We start from the raw sequence: 17,929 nt of genomic DNA on the forward strand, positions 1-17,929 counted from the left end.
CGTAGCTCTCTCTTATGCCTGTTTCTTCTGTGTCCACAACAGGTCCAGCTGTGCAAACATGGAGAACCTTAGTTGATGATCAGAACCCTGAAGTAGGATACCTAATGAATTGAAGATTTTAGGAAAACGTTTTCCCCTGGAAAGACATTTTCATTAAACACCTTGTTCTAGCTCTATCCACCAGGTAAGTAGCATAACAGAGAGAGGCGGTTCTTGGCAAGGAAAAAGAAGAAAGATGAAAGCACCTAGCTGCCTCATCATAATTACTTCCCCAGAAAAAAGTAATAGACTACAGTATATAGAGTTTGCTTTCCATTTTCTTTCTTAGAGATACATATATTCTGCTGTAGTAGCTATCCAGTTTTTAGGAATTTTTTCATGAGAGGGAAGCATTGAGTTTGGGACAGAACTTACTTTGTACGAAATTTATCTTAGGACTGTGTTGTTGTAGCTGTATTAAAAGATTGCTTTGAGTACGCATGAGTATCAGGATTAGAAAACTGCCAGCAAAATATTTCTCCTCATGACTAACTTAAAAATTTCAAAATTGGTTTATAACTGGAGGAGAAACTCCACTATGAATGAGGGGTGGAGCCTCAATTCAAGAAAAGAAATTTGAGATATTTTAAAATAAAAATGGATTCCTCTGATTCAGATGAAACCATCCAATTAAAAACTCATTTACTTTACCTCATGTGAACTAGATGGCTCTAGATAGATTCCTGTCCTTTTGAGCTAGCAATGCCAGTAGTCCGTCTCAGTCAATTCTAGGGTCAAACTGCCACAGCTTCAAACGTTGTACAAAATAGTATGGAGTGAAAAAGCAAAGGAAAAAGTAAGAAAATGGGAATGCTTTTTTTTTACATCCTCATGGATTTGTACAACAAATTTTGAGCAACTTGTACAGCAAGTTTTGAGCAACTATTCCAAAATCATCAGGCAATCTCATTAGCATTGCTTTGCCTCTCAAGTAACTACAAAGTCTATCATCAAGCACATATGCAGAGTTTAGGCTGAATGTAGTGAATAACATAACCTTATGTAATTCCTGATTCTGTAAATATTCACTGCATGGAGGGTCTTGTCTACTTTTTGGGTTTAAAGGGAGATAGCCTACCAAACTACCCAGATCATACTCTCCAGACCACATTAAAAGTGTCATTCATAAACCTCAGCCATCTATCCAAAAGAATAATGAATTCCTAGGGGCCAAATTCAAAACTGCAGAAACTCCAGGGTACTAATGGCATTATATCAAGGTGAATTTTTCCCCATTTAGCTAAATATAGCTAACTGAAAAGTTGTGTATGAAGGCAGGTAAAGCTTTGGTTGACTAACAGGGAGAAGGGCATTAGGTTTGCTTTTCCCTTTGAATATCTGAGGTGTTCGGAAAGTGAAAATTACTTCCAGGGAAAATTGCATCACAAAATGCATCCCAAATTTGCATGAAAAACACATGAACACACACATTTAAATTGAAGAAAATTTTCAAAATAATTTCTGTTTACAGTTTACTGCCTTTTCACTCTTCAACAGAAAATAAAAATCCATGGGCAAATTCCAGGAGACTGAATGCTGACTCTCATGGCTTTGTGTTCCTTTTTCCACCTTCTCCTGGAAACTACAACGAAGAAAGACAGAGAATGCATGCACAGACTTTCCAGGAGTCTTTCTACAGATAAGAAAATAGAAACAATCAAGCTTGCAGATAGCAGCCTGCCAGTTTCCAATTTTTCTTGGAAAGAAAACTTTTACCAGCATAACTGCAGTTTTCCAGTGAGAACATTTTAGGCTTTTTATATGGGAACTTTTAATTTTGAACTGCGCATGAACAGAAACATCAGAGGGACTGTAATATCTATCCTCAACAACCAGGGAAATTTAAGAAAAAAAACCCAACCCAAGACAAAACATTAAAAAACTTACACAAAAAAACCCCAAAAAAGCCCCCCAAACAAAAGCCCCAAGTACTAAAGAGAATTTTGCTTCCCTAAGTGTTCTTCCCACATACTTGCAGCCACATTCCTGCAGCCACTTTCCACACATGTAAGGCACCATATCTCATTACAAGTTCAAAATTGTTCAAGGAGAAGAATCCAAGGAGGTAATGACAGAGGAAGAGAGGCAGCTGCCTGTTTCCTCCTTTCCTTGTAAATATGAAAACTCTCACAGTATTGCTTAAAGATGGCTGTCTGTATACTTGGCCTAATTCCACCCTCTTAAAGGCCATGTGAATTTCAGAAGATGCAGCTTTTGCAGTGTTACTTTAGCTTTGAAACTGGTGGCAAGGCTTTTTTTCCTTGGTAGCTGCATGTCAAGAAATCTCACAGAATAAAAAATATATAAGAGATTTTAATGGAGGACTTTTTAAAGAAAACAAATGTCTGTTTTGCAGAACCCAGTTTCAGAGATGATGAATCTATTCTGTACAAACCACTAAATAATGGAGCAGAAGACCTGCCTTTTGTAAAGAAATTAGAGAGGGAGCCAAAAGGTGAGGTAGCAGGAAGCTCAATATATTGTGTTTCATTTTCTCACTGTGCTGTTTCAAATTTCCATTGCAGTAGGTGTAGCTGAAGTGGAAAACTAAGTTAGAAGAAAAGAAGAGACAATAAATGTCATCCATTTTGAGGAGATGCATCCTAAACTCTAGGAGAAAAATGGAAATAACTAGAAGCAAGTACTTGAGTATGTTCACAATAGAGGGATGATTTTTTATGTAGAGTGCATGATAAAAATCAGCAATGCTTTAAACCATGAGAAAACAATCATGCTCTGCTCAGTATAACTAGTTTACCTACCATAAATCTGGATAAAATAACACTTGATTGAATAAATATGGAAAATATTGAGATAGGAACTATTCAGAGCAGAAGAATAGACAAAAATTGGAAAAGAACTTTCCAACGGTTGCTGCTTAGGTAAAGAAGCTTGCTTTTTTGAAAACCACACATTTCCTTCTAATTGCAGTGAGCAATGCAGGTGACTTGCTGGGATCATGCTTGCCACCCTTCTACAGGAGATATTTCTCCTGAACTCCTATTTGAACTCTTAATTTGAAAGGGGTAGAAAAGGGAGAGACAAGTGACCACAGCCACTAACGAAGCACCTTGCATGATTCTCAAACTGACTGTGGGGATGTACACTATTAAATTGAGGTACTTCCGCAGTCAGGGATCCCAGGCAAGAAATTTTAACTATTTGTGCCACCTGAGATGAAGTCACCATGATGCCTTCAAAGGCTTTTTGTAACCTGACTTCTGTTGGCCAGAGTAAACTTTGTAGAACAATAGATGAGCAGAGACAATGTTTGGTTCCCTATTTTTATAGTCTCATATTTGCGGCTTAAGGTGTACATTTATTGTCTTAAAGGGTTCTGTACAACATTAAATAAATAACACTGATATGGATTAAGAGTATTTTTCCCTAATGAAAAAATGTTGAATGAATTATATGGCATCTAGAACACAGAATGGGTGGATTTACCTGTGTTCAAAAGAGTGGTAAGTATAAGGCCCTTAGTATAAGAGTATAATCATCTCAGCCCTTCTTGTAATCAACAGAGAAAGCACTAAAATCAGAGGTTGATTCATTCCCTCTCAACAGAGATGGGACAAATCACCATCTGGAGGGTTAATGTCTTATTCTGTCTGTAAAGAAAGTCTCAAGTTAAGGTTCAGGGAGGTAAATCCTAGCCTATCCAGATTATTTTAAATTATATAATAATTCTCTTTTATTTGTCCCTCAAAACATAAATTGAAATTACCTTGCACACTGTGGTCAAAAGTTAACCTCACCTTTTTGGTGAGAGCTCTTTTGTAACTTTCACAGCCTGTGCAGGAGACCTTCCCCAACACATGTACATTCATTGCCTCCACAGGAATTTCATCTGTTAAGCTTTGGGATGACTGTAGGTGCCAGTGGTCCCAGTCTGCTGATGATTCAGAGTCTTTTTGGCAACAATCACCCAGCCACAGCTTGTTAGACAGAGCATCCTTGCTCAATCACTTGCATGCCACATGTGTGGTGTGTGCTAGAATCTGCAGCAGCGTTTGCAAGGTGAAAGCTGCTGAGAGCCAAGCTCCTCATCCTTGCTTGCAGGATTGATAATGTCATTCAGTGACACCAGCTGGTGTTCTGGAATGAGATTACAGATTGCAAGTGAATTCCTGCAAGGTGGGGAAAAGTTCCTGTAAGAACTCTCATTCTTTTCCCAGTTTGGTCTAGATCTGGTAAGTGTGATTTCTTTTCATGAGTTCTAGAGGTGCCACCTTTCTCTTGTCTTCAAAGCTGGAATTTTGTATCCCAAAAATTCTGGCAGTCATAGAGCATGTATGTTCTATACATTTATCCCAAAGAAAGGAGCTATTAATGAATTTTAGTGAACCTTATCCAGTTACTATGATTGTGTTGGGTAAATACAATCCCGCTGAAGCCGTAACAGAGACAAGGGTAGTTGTGCCTTCTGCAGTGATTATGACTTTTCTGTGGCTGTCATGGAAGCATAGAAGGCAAACCCAGTGAAAGGTCCTTTTCATGAGAAAATTTAGGAAGATTACTTTCCTCACAGTGGTCTTGATGAAATATCAGTCAGGGAATTTGAATGTGGCCAAATGCCTTCTTAACACAATTTATTCTTTGGACTGGACTCATTATCAATACTACAGATTAGCTGTCTTGGTATGGTAAGATTCCATCTTACACCTTATCTAAAGTTTTGGTGTTTGAGTTTACTTACAACAATTTATCTGATGTTGCCATACACTATGAATGTGGCTGTGAGACTTGGTAGTTCTTCTCTGGTCTCCAACTTTCTACTTCAAGCAATAATTAGTATATTTCCAAAATATCTTCTCACCTTCTATGAAAACTACTTCTTGAATATTATATTTACAACATCTTCCTTTCTGTAGGTATCTGAGAAAAAAAAAAAGAAAAAAAAGATATTTCCATTTAGTCATCTGGACATGAAATTTCCAGTGAAGTGTCTAACCATCAGAACCATATATGTAAATATTGTACATATACTTGTTACCCTATTCTCTGTGCTCTGAAGTATAACTAGTAATAACTGATAGATCCAGCTGCCCACCTGTTCTTTTTTTCCAATAAAGCTGCAGCACCTCCTCAGTCTTTAACATTAAGAATCTTCATGATTTTAATATGTATGGCTGCATTGTATTGCTCTTTTCTCAGAGGAGTGCTCTGTTACTCAAGTTAGATGGTTCCTCACTGTTCCTTGTTTGAAATGCTTCCAAAGGAGATTGAAGACTCAAGGTGGAAATTATTTCCAAGCTGCTCTAAGAAAACTCTTCATATATGATATTATGGTTGGGTTATAATGACAGCACCCTTCAGAACTGCAATTTGATTGCAAATCTGAAATGCACTCAGAGGCATACTGTATACATTAATATCCCAAGCTTACAGTAGCTTGGCCTTAGATTATTTCAAAGTTGCATGAATTACATTTTTTGGGGTTTCTTATTTGACAGAGTGCTTCTTGGCTTTTCTCTTGCTGCTTAATGCCAGGGATGGTATGCTTATGCTTCAAACCCTCAACAGAATTGCAGATACTGCAAAAATCACAGAACTTTCATGGAATTGCGTATGTAGGAACAGAAATTCACCTAGTACTCCATTATTGAGTTTTTACTTTGGTAAGCCTCTTGGAGAAACTCCTGCAGTGGAAAGGTTGTTGCCTACAAAAGAAGACTAAGTGGACCTGATTCAAATCTTGACTCAGATGACAGCTTTCTGTCTTTTCTCACTGACAAGTGAGTGTTTATTAAGTTAAATGGAGGTACAACAATTGCAAACATTAAAAAATTGAAAAAATCGATGAATAATGAAATAGTTTAATTTCTTTCTATATCATTCTTTCTCCTCTGTATATGTGAGTCTGTCTGGGTTAGTTACTTTTTTGGATTACTGGTTTTTCTTTAGAAGCATAGTTGGGATCATTCACCCCAAGATCGTCACGATCCCTTGTTTTAATTGATCCTGACTTGTTTCTATCCTGATCCAATAATGAGACACGAATACCATCTTATGCTTGTAGACAGGAAAAAAAAACATTTAGATGAAACATACTGGTTTGGTTTTGGAAATGCCTTGTAGTGAATGTGTTCATTGCATTGCAAGTGATCACTCAGCCTCAGCGAAGTAAGAATTTGTCTGGACAAATTTACTAAGTTGATCAGTAACTGTACGGTTCCTCTTCCTATGACTTCATTAATTCTTACAACGGTATTTTCTTTCAGTAATTTTGTAAATGAATATTTTTATTTCTTTTATCCTAATGTGATCTGAGGTAAGCATTATGTCAATGTGATTGTTTGCCCTTAAGGCATCCCATGATTATAAGTGTAAGTTTCACAGTGCGGTACCAGGACATAGTTAGAATCTACTGGATCAAAACAGTTTTAACTGGAGTGCTCCAAAATAACAAAATCAGCTTCCTCTCCATGCTGTTTTTACCATCTTTGTCTTCTTGGCACTGCTAATATCCTTTTAGTTGATCAGGTGTTCACCTCTGTTCTGTTTGAGTGAGTAATTAGCAAACTGTGCATTCCTTAAGGCAAATAGGCTTTCTCATCTTTAGCACAGGCTGGTTTGAAGAGAAATGCAGAGAATAGCTTTACTGTTGATAGGGGTAAGCCAGGCAAGTTCCCAGTATGTAGGATGTTACTGGGCTAAGTGCCTCAAAACCCAGGATCCCCCAGCATCTGCTATGCTTTACTGCACCAATTTGTTGGTAGCAGACTCTGTGGAGCAGCACACCTTTAGTGGATCTGGAGTCTTCATCTTAGACTGCCCATCCTGTTATTTTCACAAGAGTTTCTGTTGCTTGGGGGAAATGAGTCAATGTTCCGTTCACTTCTGCTGATAACCTGAGGATTTTAGCAAAGCAGGAGTGGAAAAACCTTTGAGTTGCAAAAAGAAGTAAAAAATAGCAGGGAAACCAATGTTTCTAAGCAATCCATTCCAGGAACATATAAAGCAGTTTGTCTCATGTCCTAGATAGATGTTGTATCTTTAAATAACGAATAAAGCAGTACTTAAGTCCCAGTTTCCAGAGCGAATGGAGAGCTTTCCTTGATAATTCCTTGAATTCCTTGATAAAGATACTTTTGAGGAAATGGCATCTGAAAAGATAGTTCTGAAAACCAATGGCCATTTTCTCTACAGAGAAGAGCAACATGTGGAGGGTCTTCCTAATTTTTTTTCTTATTTATTTCTTTCCCTTCACTGTTTTAAAGAATGTCAAAGAGTAGATCTTAAAATGCCCAGAAGATGGGATCAGTGCTTTACAACCTGCCACATGCACTTGTTAAGAGCTGAGTGGTTTAGAAATCCACTTGCTCAGGACACAGGGTTAAAGAGGTTTCTGCACTATTCTCATTTTTGTGGTAAGAAGAATTAGCAGTTGAGTGACTATAGATATCTTGTCACTTTTCAATGCACTCACAATATGCCCTTTAATACTAATGGGAATCTCCCAGACGCATAAGAGACGGAGGGTCTTCTGTATATGTTCAAACAAGCAATTCCTTGGTCATTCATTACTCTGTTCCACTGCAACAGGAAGTTTCTATTCAGTAAATGCTTACCTCAGTGATAATTTTGAAAGGATGTATTTGATAACTGGGAGGGGTCAGGAGGAGGAAAAAGCAAAAAAGAAGGGAGAAGGAAATATTGGCAAAGGACGAAAGGGACAAATAAAACCAGGATGCAGTTCAGTTTTTTTAGCAAACTATTTCCCATGCCACACTATTCTTACCATTTTCCACTAAACTCAGAAAGTTTACAATAACCTCCTCACAACAGTTTTATCAAAAAGAGAAAGCGTGCTTGCTGCTGTAACGTCTGATGGACAACAGCTTCCCTTAACTTTACTTTTTGTGGAGCAAGAATAAAAGGAGGAGAGGGAGTAAAATGGGAATTTCATTTCACAGCAGTATTTGCTTGCCCAAATCCATACAGCTATAACTTATGCACTCAGTAAAATGCCTCTTAGAATAGAAATGCATCTACAATAATGGTATGAAATTTACTCCTGCTAGAAATGTTCAATTTATGGTCAATATTTTTCCCTAAACCTGGAAAGTGATAGCATAATTTAGATGAATCTGGGGTTTTCCCAGATTCTCAGCAGCAGAAGGATCCCCTTACTTACTTGGGAGACTTTTGGGATTTTGCCTCTACACACTTTAGGCCCACATTTTCTCTTCACCAGGACTTGGTGTGCTTTAGAGCCCAATGACTAGGCTAGGTAGAGACAGCCTTTTCAAGAACAGACCGGTCCAACTCTTCAAGGCCTGATGTGACCAGTCTGTCTTAGCATCTCATGCCATGGCACAGAAGATACATTGTCTGGGGCAGATAATTTCATAGAACTGCCACTCAGTGTTGTCTTTGGTGGCACACACCATTCTGGCCACGTAGGGTTGGGACTCTGTGAGGTCGTCTCTGGTTCCCTGTGACTAGTATTTATTTATGTTTACATATATGCCATTGTTCCTTAGTAGTACTTTATCAGTGCTTTGCATTACAAATGCAAGCTATGAGATTAAGGAAATCTGTATCTCCTGCCTGTTTAACAGATCCCTTACTTTCACGTGGGAAGACTCAGAGGAGAAGTTTGAAAATGTGGCCTTTGAGTAATATTTCTGAACTGCTGGTGGTCATAGAACCACAGAAAATTATTTGTGGAAGGTTTTATTGTTGGATGTCATGGTAGAAATGCCAGGAACCAAGTAATGGTGCCTGATCTGCCCGTCCTCTCCCCCAAAACCTCTGTGTATTGTTCAGGAAAAGGGCTTTCTGTTTCACCATGTTGTCAGGTGCAACCTTCTCCTCCTAGTCACAACAGTGGAGAGGCAAGAGGGACCAGCTTCATCCTCCTCTGTGCTGACAAACACTAATGGAGGCAAGACTCAGTGCCTAGAAATTAACAATGTCTTGCAAGAAAAAGTGGATAGCAGCTTGGACAGGTGGAATTGGATATTTCTTGTCATACATGAAATCCCTAATTGTGCTTGGTCTTTGCATATTAAGTGCTTTAATTAATTAATTCTGAGTTAAATATTTTTAATTTGAATGTTAAAATTAACCCATCAGCCCAGGTACAAAAATCAAGTTCCATTATCCGTGTTTTCATTTATTCAAAGTAGTTTATTAAGAGAGTTACACCCTTCCCAGTTAAAAATTCCCCAGTTAAAAATCCCCAACTTATGCTCCCTTTTCAAACTTCAAACCACCTGTACACCATAAGAGTTATCTTTCCTGTGTTTCCTGTATACTTTTACAAGTGTTTTAAGATGTTAGATGTATTTTAATTTTTTTTTTAGGTGTTTTTACTTGCACTTTGGTCCAAGGGGTAACTCCAAAAACCCCAGTTCTAACAGCCAGCAGCTATTTTTAGCCCCATAACCGTTACCCTGTAGGCAAGCTCCGTGGCAACCTGAATTTTAATGAAGGCATTTTAGCACCCGTATCTCAACTGATACCACCCCTCTGACAACGACGAGCTATTGGTGGATGGAGATGATCTGTCAAAGGGAAAGCACCAATCACTTTAAACCGAAGGGGCGGGCTGTGGGCGGGCTGGGGCGGAGCAAAGGCACTATGAAACGGTGTGACCGGTCTTAAAAAGTTCAGACAGAGAATGTGTCCCCATGCTGGCTAGTTGTGGTGGATATCAGTGCTGGGCATTAAAAGCCTTACTCCTATTAAGGAGCCTTTAGTAACTTTTTACTTTCGGACCAGCCAAAAGCCAGCTCAGCACTGCAAGTCCTTTTTCTCTACCTGAGGTCCAGTGCTGTCTCAGCCAGAAGATCTCAAATCCCTGCGCTCCTGGGGCATACCATCTATCTGTTGGGGTCCCTCCCCTGCCGTGTAGCCCTGGGAGAGGGGCCCTGAGGGCACAGACACGGGGTTTCCCTGCCCCTGCTCAGCCTCGTTCCCATTGGTTGGTTTGTGTTCCCTGCGCGGGCAGAAGGACCCTTGGTCCGGGGACTGGAACAGTTCCTGGGCAGAGCTCCGGCCATGCGGCTGGAGAAATAAACATCTCTGAAACAGCTAGCAAGAATCTGTCTGTCCATATATATTTCCTTTCCACGGGACTCCTGGTTTGATATATGCGTGTTGCAGGATCCCCACTGCAACAAATGGTGGCTAATGCGGGCAGAATGATCCCCGATCCCTAAGCGACTATTTGTGTGAGTAAACCCTGGAAACTTTGGATTCCTCTTCTTGGTTTTGCTTTGCTATTCCATATCTAAACTATGGAGGAACCGTGGGAAGACTCTTGGCTCTCAGAGCCGCATATGGACATTTATCTTAAACTTAAAATGATTCTTGAACAACGATTTGTAAATTTTAGCTTGATTCAAGCTCAAAAAGAACTGAAACACTTCCTGGCATGGTTGTTTAAGAACTTTTTCTATGTTTCTCGGGATTTAATTCTTACCAAGGGCTTTTGGAAAACCGTTTGGACACAGTTAATACTGGAGTCAAAATATATGCCGATGGAAGAATATTTTCGTGAATATTATTTAGTTACCGAGACTGTTGAGCAATGTCAGCTGTGTCCTGGCGAAGGGAAGCCTGGTGCAGGGACCGTGCGGCCCAGGCCACGTGCACCGAGCGCTCTGCGAGCAGCAGCGAGGCAGTTCCCGCGTGCGGGCGGAGCCACGCGAGCCGCAGTGTCGGCGGCGGAGCGAGGCGCGGCGGGAGCAGCGGGACCCGGCGGTGGCCGCCCGGCCCTGCACAGCGTGTGGTGGAGCGAGCCCCGGGAACGCCCGGCCGAGAGAGGCGGCGTGCGGGCGGCGGCGGGCGGCGGTGGAACGGAGCCGCGCCCAGCCGAAATGCGCGCTGGAGCGGAGCGCGGGGGAGTCGTCGCTCGGGGGCCCGGCCGAGATGTGGGTGCAGCGCCCGGCAGCGGCAGCGAAGCTGCGACCAGAGGAGGCGACGCACGGAGAACTGAGCGGCGCAGCCCGGCCCGCGCAGCCCCGAACGCGACCCCGGGAAGAGCGCGCAGGCACCAGCAGCCCCGACAATTCCAACACGGGAGCGACCGAAAGAGAGAGCAAAGACGCAGCGAGACAGGAAACAGCAGCCACTCGGAAAAAGGAAAAGATCATAGTAACTAAGACCTTAGGGATAGTAAAATGGTATAATGTTAAGCAAAATTATGGTTTTATAACAAGGTGTGACAACCAGCAAGACATATTCGTGCACAGAACTGCTATTAAAAAGAATAACCCTGAAAAATGCATCCCAAGCTTGGGAGATGGAGAGGTGGTGGAATTTAATATTGTACTAGGGAGAAAAGGGTTACAAGCATCGCAGGTCACTGGGCCTGATGGTGTTCCTGTAAAAGGCAGTATATATGCAAAAAATCGTAGTCATGTTAGACAATATCTCCATTGTAAGCGCCCCCTACAGTCTCCCTTTCCTAATCCCACCTTTCCCTTTTACCCTATGTCCTATTACCCCCAGTGTATTCCTAATCCGTTTTTTCATCCATGGTTTCCCTCACAAAACCATGCTTTTGCCAATTGTTTCCCCAAAAATCCCTTTCCAATGCCGAGTGGGGGATGAAAAGGGGGAGGGAAGAAGTTAAACCCTCTCCTGCCTCAGTTTCCCCACAAAGCATGCTCAGAGAGTTCTGTCTCCCTTCTGTCAGCCCTAAGATGTTCCAGAGAATCTGTTTGGACATTTAAAGACTCAGGAGGGTGGCTTGTTTTGTCTTGAAACTGTTCTTGTTATGTTTATCCAGTTGTTTTCATTCTCCTTTTATTAAAATAAAACGGGTGAGGTGTTGGGGTCCCTCCCCTGCCGTGTAGCCCTGGGAGAGGGGCCCTGAGGGCACAGACACGGGGTTCCCTGTCCCTGCTCAGCCTCGTTCCCATTGGTTGGTTTGTGTTCCCTGCGTGGGCAGAAGGACCCTTGGTCCCGTGACTGGAACAGTTCCTGGGCAGAGCTCCGGCCATGCGGCTGGAGAAATAAACATCTCTCTGAAACATCTAGCAAGAATCTGTCTGTCCATATATATTTCCTTTCCACGGGACTCCTGGTTTGATATATGCATGTTGCAGTATCCCCACTGCAACATCTATCGAGCCGTAGGATCCCAAATTCTTGTATTTTTCTAATTTCTGTAATTATTCAATTTTTCTGTTTTCAATAAATTATTTTAATTTTTATTTACTTAAGAGTTGTCTCATTTCTCACATTTCTGTAACTTGGACTTCTGTGTCTCCAAATGCTGAGTATTTGGATGATGGGAAAGAGAGACCTGAGAGATCTCATTAGATGACACCAAACCAGCATACCATGTTCCTCAAGAGGATGTGATGGGCTGTGGATTAAGGCCAGGGAGGAAATGGCAGACCCACCTGAAAACTCAGAGGGCACAAACCTCCCTCAAGGTGTTGAACGGCTGAGCAGCTGACTGCTGTTGGATGACTTTTTTCTGTCTCCCTGTTGCAGCTGTGCCCTGTTTCATAAGTAATAATAATAATTTAAACAAGAAGAGGCATATTCATCTGAGGTGAAGGACAGTGTCAACTTTTACCTCTGCCTGATTCATTACAGGGATCTCTGTGGATTTCCTACCTTGCTAGGTAGTTGTTTCTCTACCTATTTTCCTTGATTGTTTTGAGCAAATGTAACTGGTTTGTTCCTTGGTATAAAATCTGGAAGTCTTGCCTCCCAGACATTCAAGCTCATGAAATAAATGGAGAGTATGATGTTAAGTAGTTTTATTAGAAATCCAGTGTATACTATGTGTAAACACATAAATTTTCTTGTACAAGATCTGAGCTTACAAGTTTAAAGGGGATTTTTAACTTCATTTTTATCTGCTTGCACATAACTTGAAAGACAAACATTACAAATGAAAAGTTGTATCAAATTAAATTGGATGGTCAAATTAAAGGGAAGAAAGTTTTCTCAAAAAATGAGTTCTGGTCGAGGAGAAAGTAGTAGAGAAAGTAGATAAACACAAAGAACAGAGATCCAAAGCCTCTGAAACAAAAATGAAAGCTGGTGTATATAAATGTTTTATGGAAGAGTCAGTGTGTGTTTTCTCAAAGATGATCTGTCCCTTGGAATAGTAGCAGTGTTTGGTAAAATCCTTACAGAGTTGGAACCTGATCAGTTCCCCAATAATCCTGCTGCAGAGGACATCTTTATCTATACTTGTGTGTGGCTCAAGGGACAGTGCTAATGTTCTACCCTTTTGTGATGTTTATGAGCATTTTATTAATATTTTAGTTGCAGTTAATGGATGTTTCACCAGTTTTCCTCACGTGTTAATAAACATTTGCTAAATTTTTAATTTCCGTGGCTGCAAACTGATAAATTGTTACTAATAAAACCCTTCAAAAACATCCCTTCTTATCTTCCACAAGCTTCAAATATATTTTTAGACACAGTAAGGGAAAAGAACTTTGCAAAATTTCTGGTTTTTTCCAGTGGAATATTTTCAAGTTGTTCATCTTTTACAGCTCTCCTTTTAGGGGTAAAGTAATGTCTCTTGCTTATAGGATTGCCATAGGAATGGTTTCATTGGCTTAGATTGATGGTCCATGTAGCTCAGAGATGTTATTTAAGATGGACACTTGAGCCTGGCTGCTACTGGTGTGGGCACAAGTATGTTCACTCTCATAGACAAAGTTTTCTGGAGACATTTCATCTTTCAGACTCACTGCTTTGTATTCTCTTGATCTGCTTCTCTCTGCTGTACCAGATGCTCCACTGGTGGCTTCACATCCCCATGTGCTTGCTGATTTTATGTTGTGAACTCTGTAAGTTGAAAGAAAAGTAGGAAGGATCACACTGTCATCCAATTTAGAGAGCTCAAAAATGTTTCTGGAAGTCTCCTCACAGCACCTTAAAGGGATACTTACCAGGAAATTCAGACTTGGGAAGTGGCCCATGATAGATGCCTTGGTAGTCTAGAACACGTGGTAAACTTTCTGCTGATCTAAGAGAATTCACTTTGGGAGTGGAAACTTTTATTTCCTTTGCAAGAACAAATCTAGGAGAAAATGTCCACAATGTTATGTGAAGGGCTGACAAAGAAGGAAAAACAGTGGATCATTTGCTATTTAATCTAAATCATTTTTCACCATATTGCACTGAGATGAGGTGAATAAAGGTCGGTGTACAGTTGGTTTTAATTTTGCTCTTGTCTTGACACAGTCTAGAAGAAAGCTCTGTGAGATGTCAGAAAAAAAAGCTCTGATACACTGCTGAAAGGTACTGCTGTTCTTACTGATCAAATGTGTTTCAAATTAATTCTGTTTTAATATACTGCTGCTTGTATATTTTATACTACTTGAAAATATCTATGTTTTGTCCTTGCCAGACAAACTAGACTTTTTCTCTTCATATTGAATTTGAACATCACAATGTAAAATTGGTAGTGATTACTCACATAGGGGACCAAAACAGAAAGTTTATGGTAGCAATGCTTTTAACCCAAGCTTACCAGCACTGACAAAATCTATGACTGATGCAAAAGTCTGTCTGAGAATGAAATGATATCCAATAATTTCACCGTGTTTATTTGTACCTGTTCAACTTTCTACTCTTTCTCTCATTTTTGCTACATGTTCCAAACACAGCCAGGCTGAAGATAACCTAAAGGAAGAATCCTGTAACTGAACCATCCTTGCAGTTTACTGTGGGCTTACTTTCTCCATGGCAAAGACCCCTTCCAGACAGTTGTACAGAATCCAACAAACCTGAAGAGATTTGTAAAATATCGCTGTGATTTTAAAAAGTTCTAATGCTTGAAGGGCCTTTTTTCTGCTTTAGCTATATACTACTACTTAAGGAAGGAATAGAGTCCAAAACCACACAGGGTAACCTTTTCCTCCAGGAATTTTAACTGTGGTGCTAACAGTAGCTTTTCAGGAATAACTCAACCTTGAGTATTAATTAGTCAGAGCTTGGAGAAAAATCCACTGATAGTGTTGTCCCACTCTTCTAAAAGTTTTGTCTGAGCTCAAAAATGCAATGTAACAAGTCTGCTAAAAAATCAAAACTTGTCTGCATTCTAAGAATCGGAATCAATAAATGTTTTTGTAATACTTTCAGCTGAAAGCTCCTGTAACAACCTCAATTGAAAATCTCCCATATAAATAAAGGTATTTAAATGTACACAATGAGTACTAACTGACCGGATAACCTGTGTTTGAAGTGTGTGGGACAAACGTACCTCAAATGTGTGTGCATACACACAAACCTGTGTGCACACACAGTTAATGGGTTTTCTTTTCTTTCCTGGAACAAAGCTCTTTCAGCACATTGAGTTCCTTGTGTCAAAGTGAATTTTCAAGTACTAGTGGTTTAGATTGCACTGGCCGTATCAAATACTGTTGTTTGATCCTGTCCATTCTGCAATCTTTAACATCTAACACCAAAGTCGGCTTTCTTTCTTCCCTTGAGCATCCTCCATATGTGTCCACCCTTGTAATGAACTTTGTTGGCTAAGTTTCAGCACTTCACATCAAGTTTAATAATAAAAAAAAAGCATCCAAAGACAGGCAAAAAATCTGGTGAAGGATCTAGAGAATAATCTTTTGAGGAGCAGATAAGGGAACTGGGATTGTTTAGCCTGGAAGAAAGGAGACTCAGGGGAGACCTTATCACTCTCTATGGCTACCTGAAAGGAGGTTGTAGCAAGGGCAGGACTGGTCTCTTCTCCCAGGTTACAAGCAATAGGACAAGAGGAAATGGCCTCAGGTTGTACCAGGAGAGGCTTAGGTTGGATGGTAGGAAACATTTATTCACCAAGAAAGTTATGAAGCATTGGAACAGGCTGCCCAGGGAAGCGGTTGAGTCAACATTCATGGAGACATGTAGGTGTGACACTTAGGTTTAGTGGTGAACATGGTGGTGTTCGGTTGGACTCTGTGGTCTTAAAGGTCTTTTCCTGCCTAAAGGACTCTATGAGGCTATGATTCTTTTGAAGTCACTCACATTTCCTGTATTGCTTAGCAAACAAATCTGAGCTATATTCAGTTCAATTCCTCACCTCGAGAAGGGCCAGTATCAAAGAACACAACACACAACACAGTATCTGTGTTGTGCCTGCCTGTCTCTTGTGATGTTGGTGGGTAAAATAGAGGCAAGCAACCTATACCTCAATGACAGAGAGAGAAAATGACAGAAAGATGAAATTTTTTGGACTTCCCAAAGAAGCTGTTGCAACCAGAACCAGGTGAAAGGTGACTAAGGACTCTCTTGGAGTGAAGCCTTAATACAGGTGTGTACAAACGCATAAATTTGTTTGGGAAACAGGAAAACAGGAGGATATCCAAACCTGAGAGACTGTCATGAATAGAAAAATGCAAAAATTATATCAATCTATCTTTGCCTTTATCCCCATGTTCCCTTGTCTTGCAGGCATGGCAGAAGAAATATTAATTTTGCTCCTGTAGCAACCAGCAATTATAAACCCTTACTTCTGCTGAGATTCTTGGGCTTGGCCCAGTAGAATTGAGGGGGCTCAAACTGGTAAGTTTGCAACAGAGATTGTTTGGAATCATGTTAATGGAACCATTAATATAACTCAGAGGGTTCAACTTTTATAGGAAAATAGAGCATTTTGGTGGAATACTTTCATGGTCTGCACAGCATTTTTCCTCAGGAACTGCAGTGGGTGGTTTCTAATATTGCTGTTGATGAAGGCATACACTACACATAACTGAAGGTAACAAGACATGATTTTGCACATTGAGTGTCCCTTACATCCCCCATAGACCTTCAAGTTGTTCTTTGGAAGAACCAAGCTACGTATCATATCTCTTGCTGCTGTTGCTCATGATCCCTACCATGACATACGTACCACTACAGAGGCCAAAAGGTTCAGGTACTCCAAATGTATAAGCTCAGCTTCCTACAAGGATAGCTGCTGATCACTGCTGGGGAGCAAAATAGGGTGACTAAAAACTATGTGCCAAAGGGAATATGTTGTGTTCATGGAATAAAGAAATAAAGACACCCAGAGCATGCACTGCTAGTTCCTCTGTGTTGCAGAACAGAATGGGTTAAACATGAGCAGCGTGGGTAACTTGTTAATAATGGTACAGCAGGAGCTATGAGAAAGATGCAGATAGAAGAAACTGCAAAAATCATGTCCTTTTCTACAGAACAGAGCACCCTGTTGAAGATTGCAGAACATCCTGAAGCAAGATAAGCGAGTGTGCAAAAGAAAAAGTAACATTATAGTTCGCTATGCATTAGCTAGTATGTAAACAGAACAAATGGAAATTGTTATGCAGGAGCTTAAACAGTATAAATATCTGTGTCTCTTTTCAATAAACCTTCTTGCATCACCGGTGCTTGGTCCATGTGTTTCAGTTGCCGTCACCTGTGGCCCTTTGTTCATGACAAAAGTACATGAATAATTCACTCACATCTTAACAGGACCAACGCTTACTTAGAGCAGCATCTGGTAGATTCCAATTTTCTCTGTTTTCTATCTGTTCAATCTGCTGATATTTCAATTAGATGGTCAAGCATTGGAGAAAAATGGATTCCCTTCCCCATGAAGACATACTTCTTTAAATATCCTAGTAGGTTATACTAGCTTCTTTTCCGTGTGCTAGAGCTGTTTATTAATTTATTTCATCCTGGCCCCTTCCTCTGTTCCTGCTTCCTTCTTACCCCTGGGAAAAGTGACTACCTTCTTGACACTTCTGTAATATTAATGTTTGCATTACTGGAAGAAAGAATGTCAGTGTTTTCCTGGTCTTTCTTCTCTGCAGGAAATTAAAACAAATCTCATTTCTTTTTATTTAGTCCCTTATATTTTTTTCCATGGCATATTTCAAGAACATATTTTTCATTCTAGAAATGGATGTGTTTGAAATCCAACTGGAAACTCTGTCATAGCCTAACAAGTTGA

The 17,929-nt window shown here is 40.3% G+C and overlaps 1 long non-coding RNA gene across 1 annotated transcript in view; it reads right to left on the reverse strand.

Moving 5' to 3' along the window:
* The window catches only part of LOC125325633, a 42,003-nt gene extending 27,856 nt beyond the window's left edge, over positions 1–14,147 (reverse strand). The window contains exons 1-3 of the long non-coding RNA XR_007203449.1: positions 13,920–14,147; positions 13,719–13,815; positions 4,739–4,917 (exon numbers count right to left, since the gene is read on the reverse strand). This is a non-coding gene — a long non-coding RNA (uncharacterized LOC125325633). The remainder of the gene's footprint in view (positions 1–4,738; positions 4,918–13,718; positions 13,816–13,919) is intronic.
* Positions 14,148–17,929: the final 3,782 nt, after the last annotated feature.

This window comes from Corvus hawaiiensis, chromosome 5 (genome assembly GCF_020740725.1).
Source record: "Corvus hawaiiensis isolate bCorHaw1 chromosome 5, bCorHaw1.pri.cur, whole genome shotgun sequence".
NCBI classification, from domain to species: domain Eukaryota; kingdom Metazoa; phylum Chordata; class Aves; order Passeriformes; family Corvidae; genus Corvus; species Corvus hawaiiensis.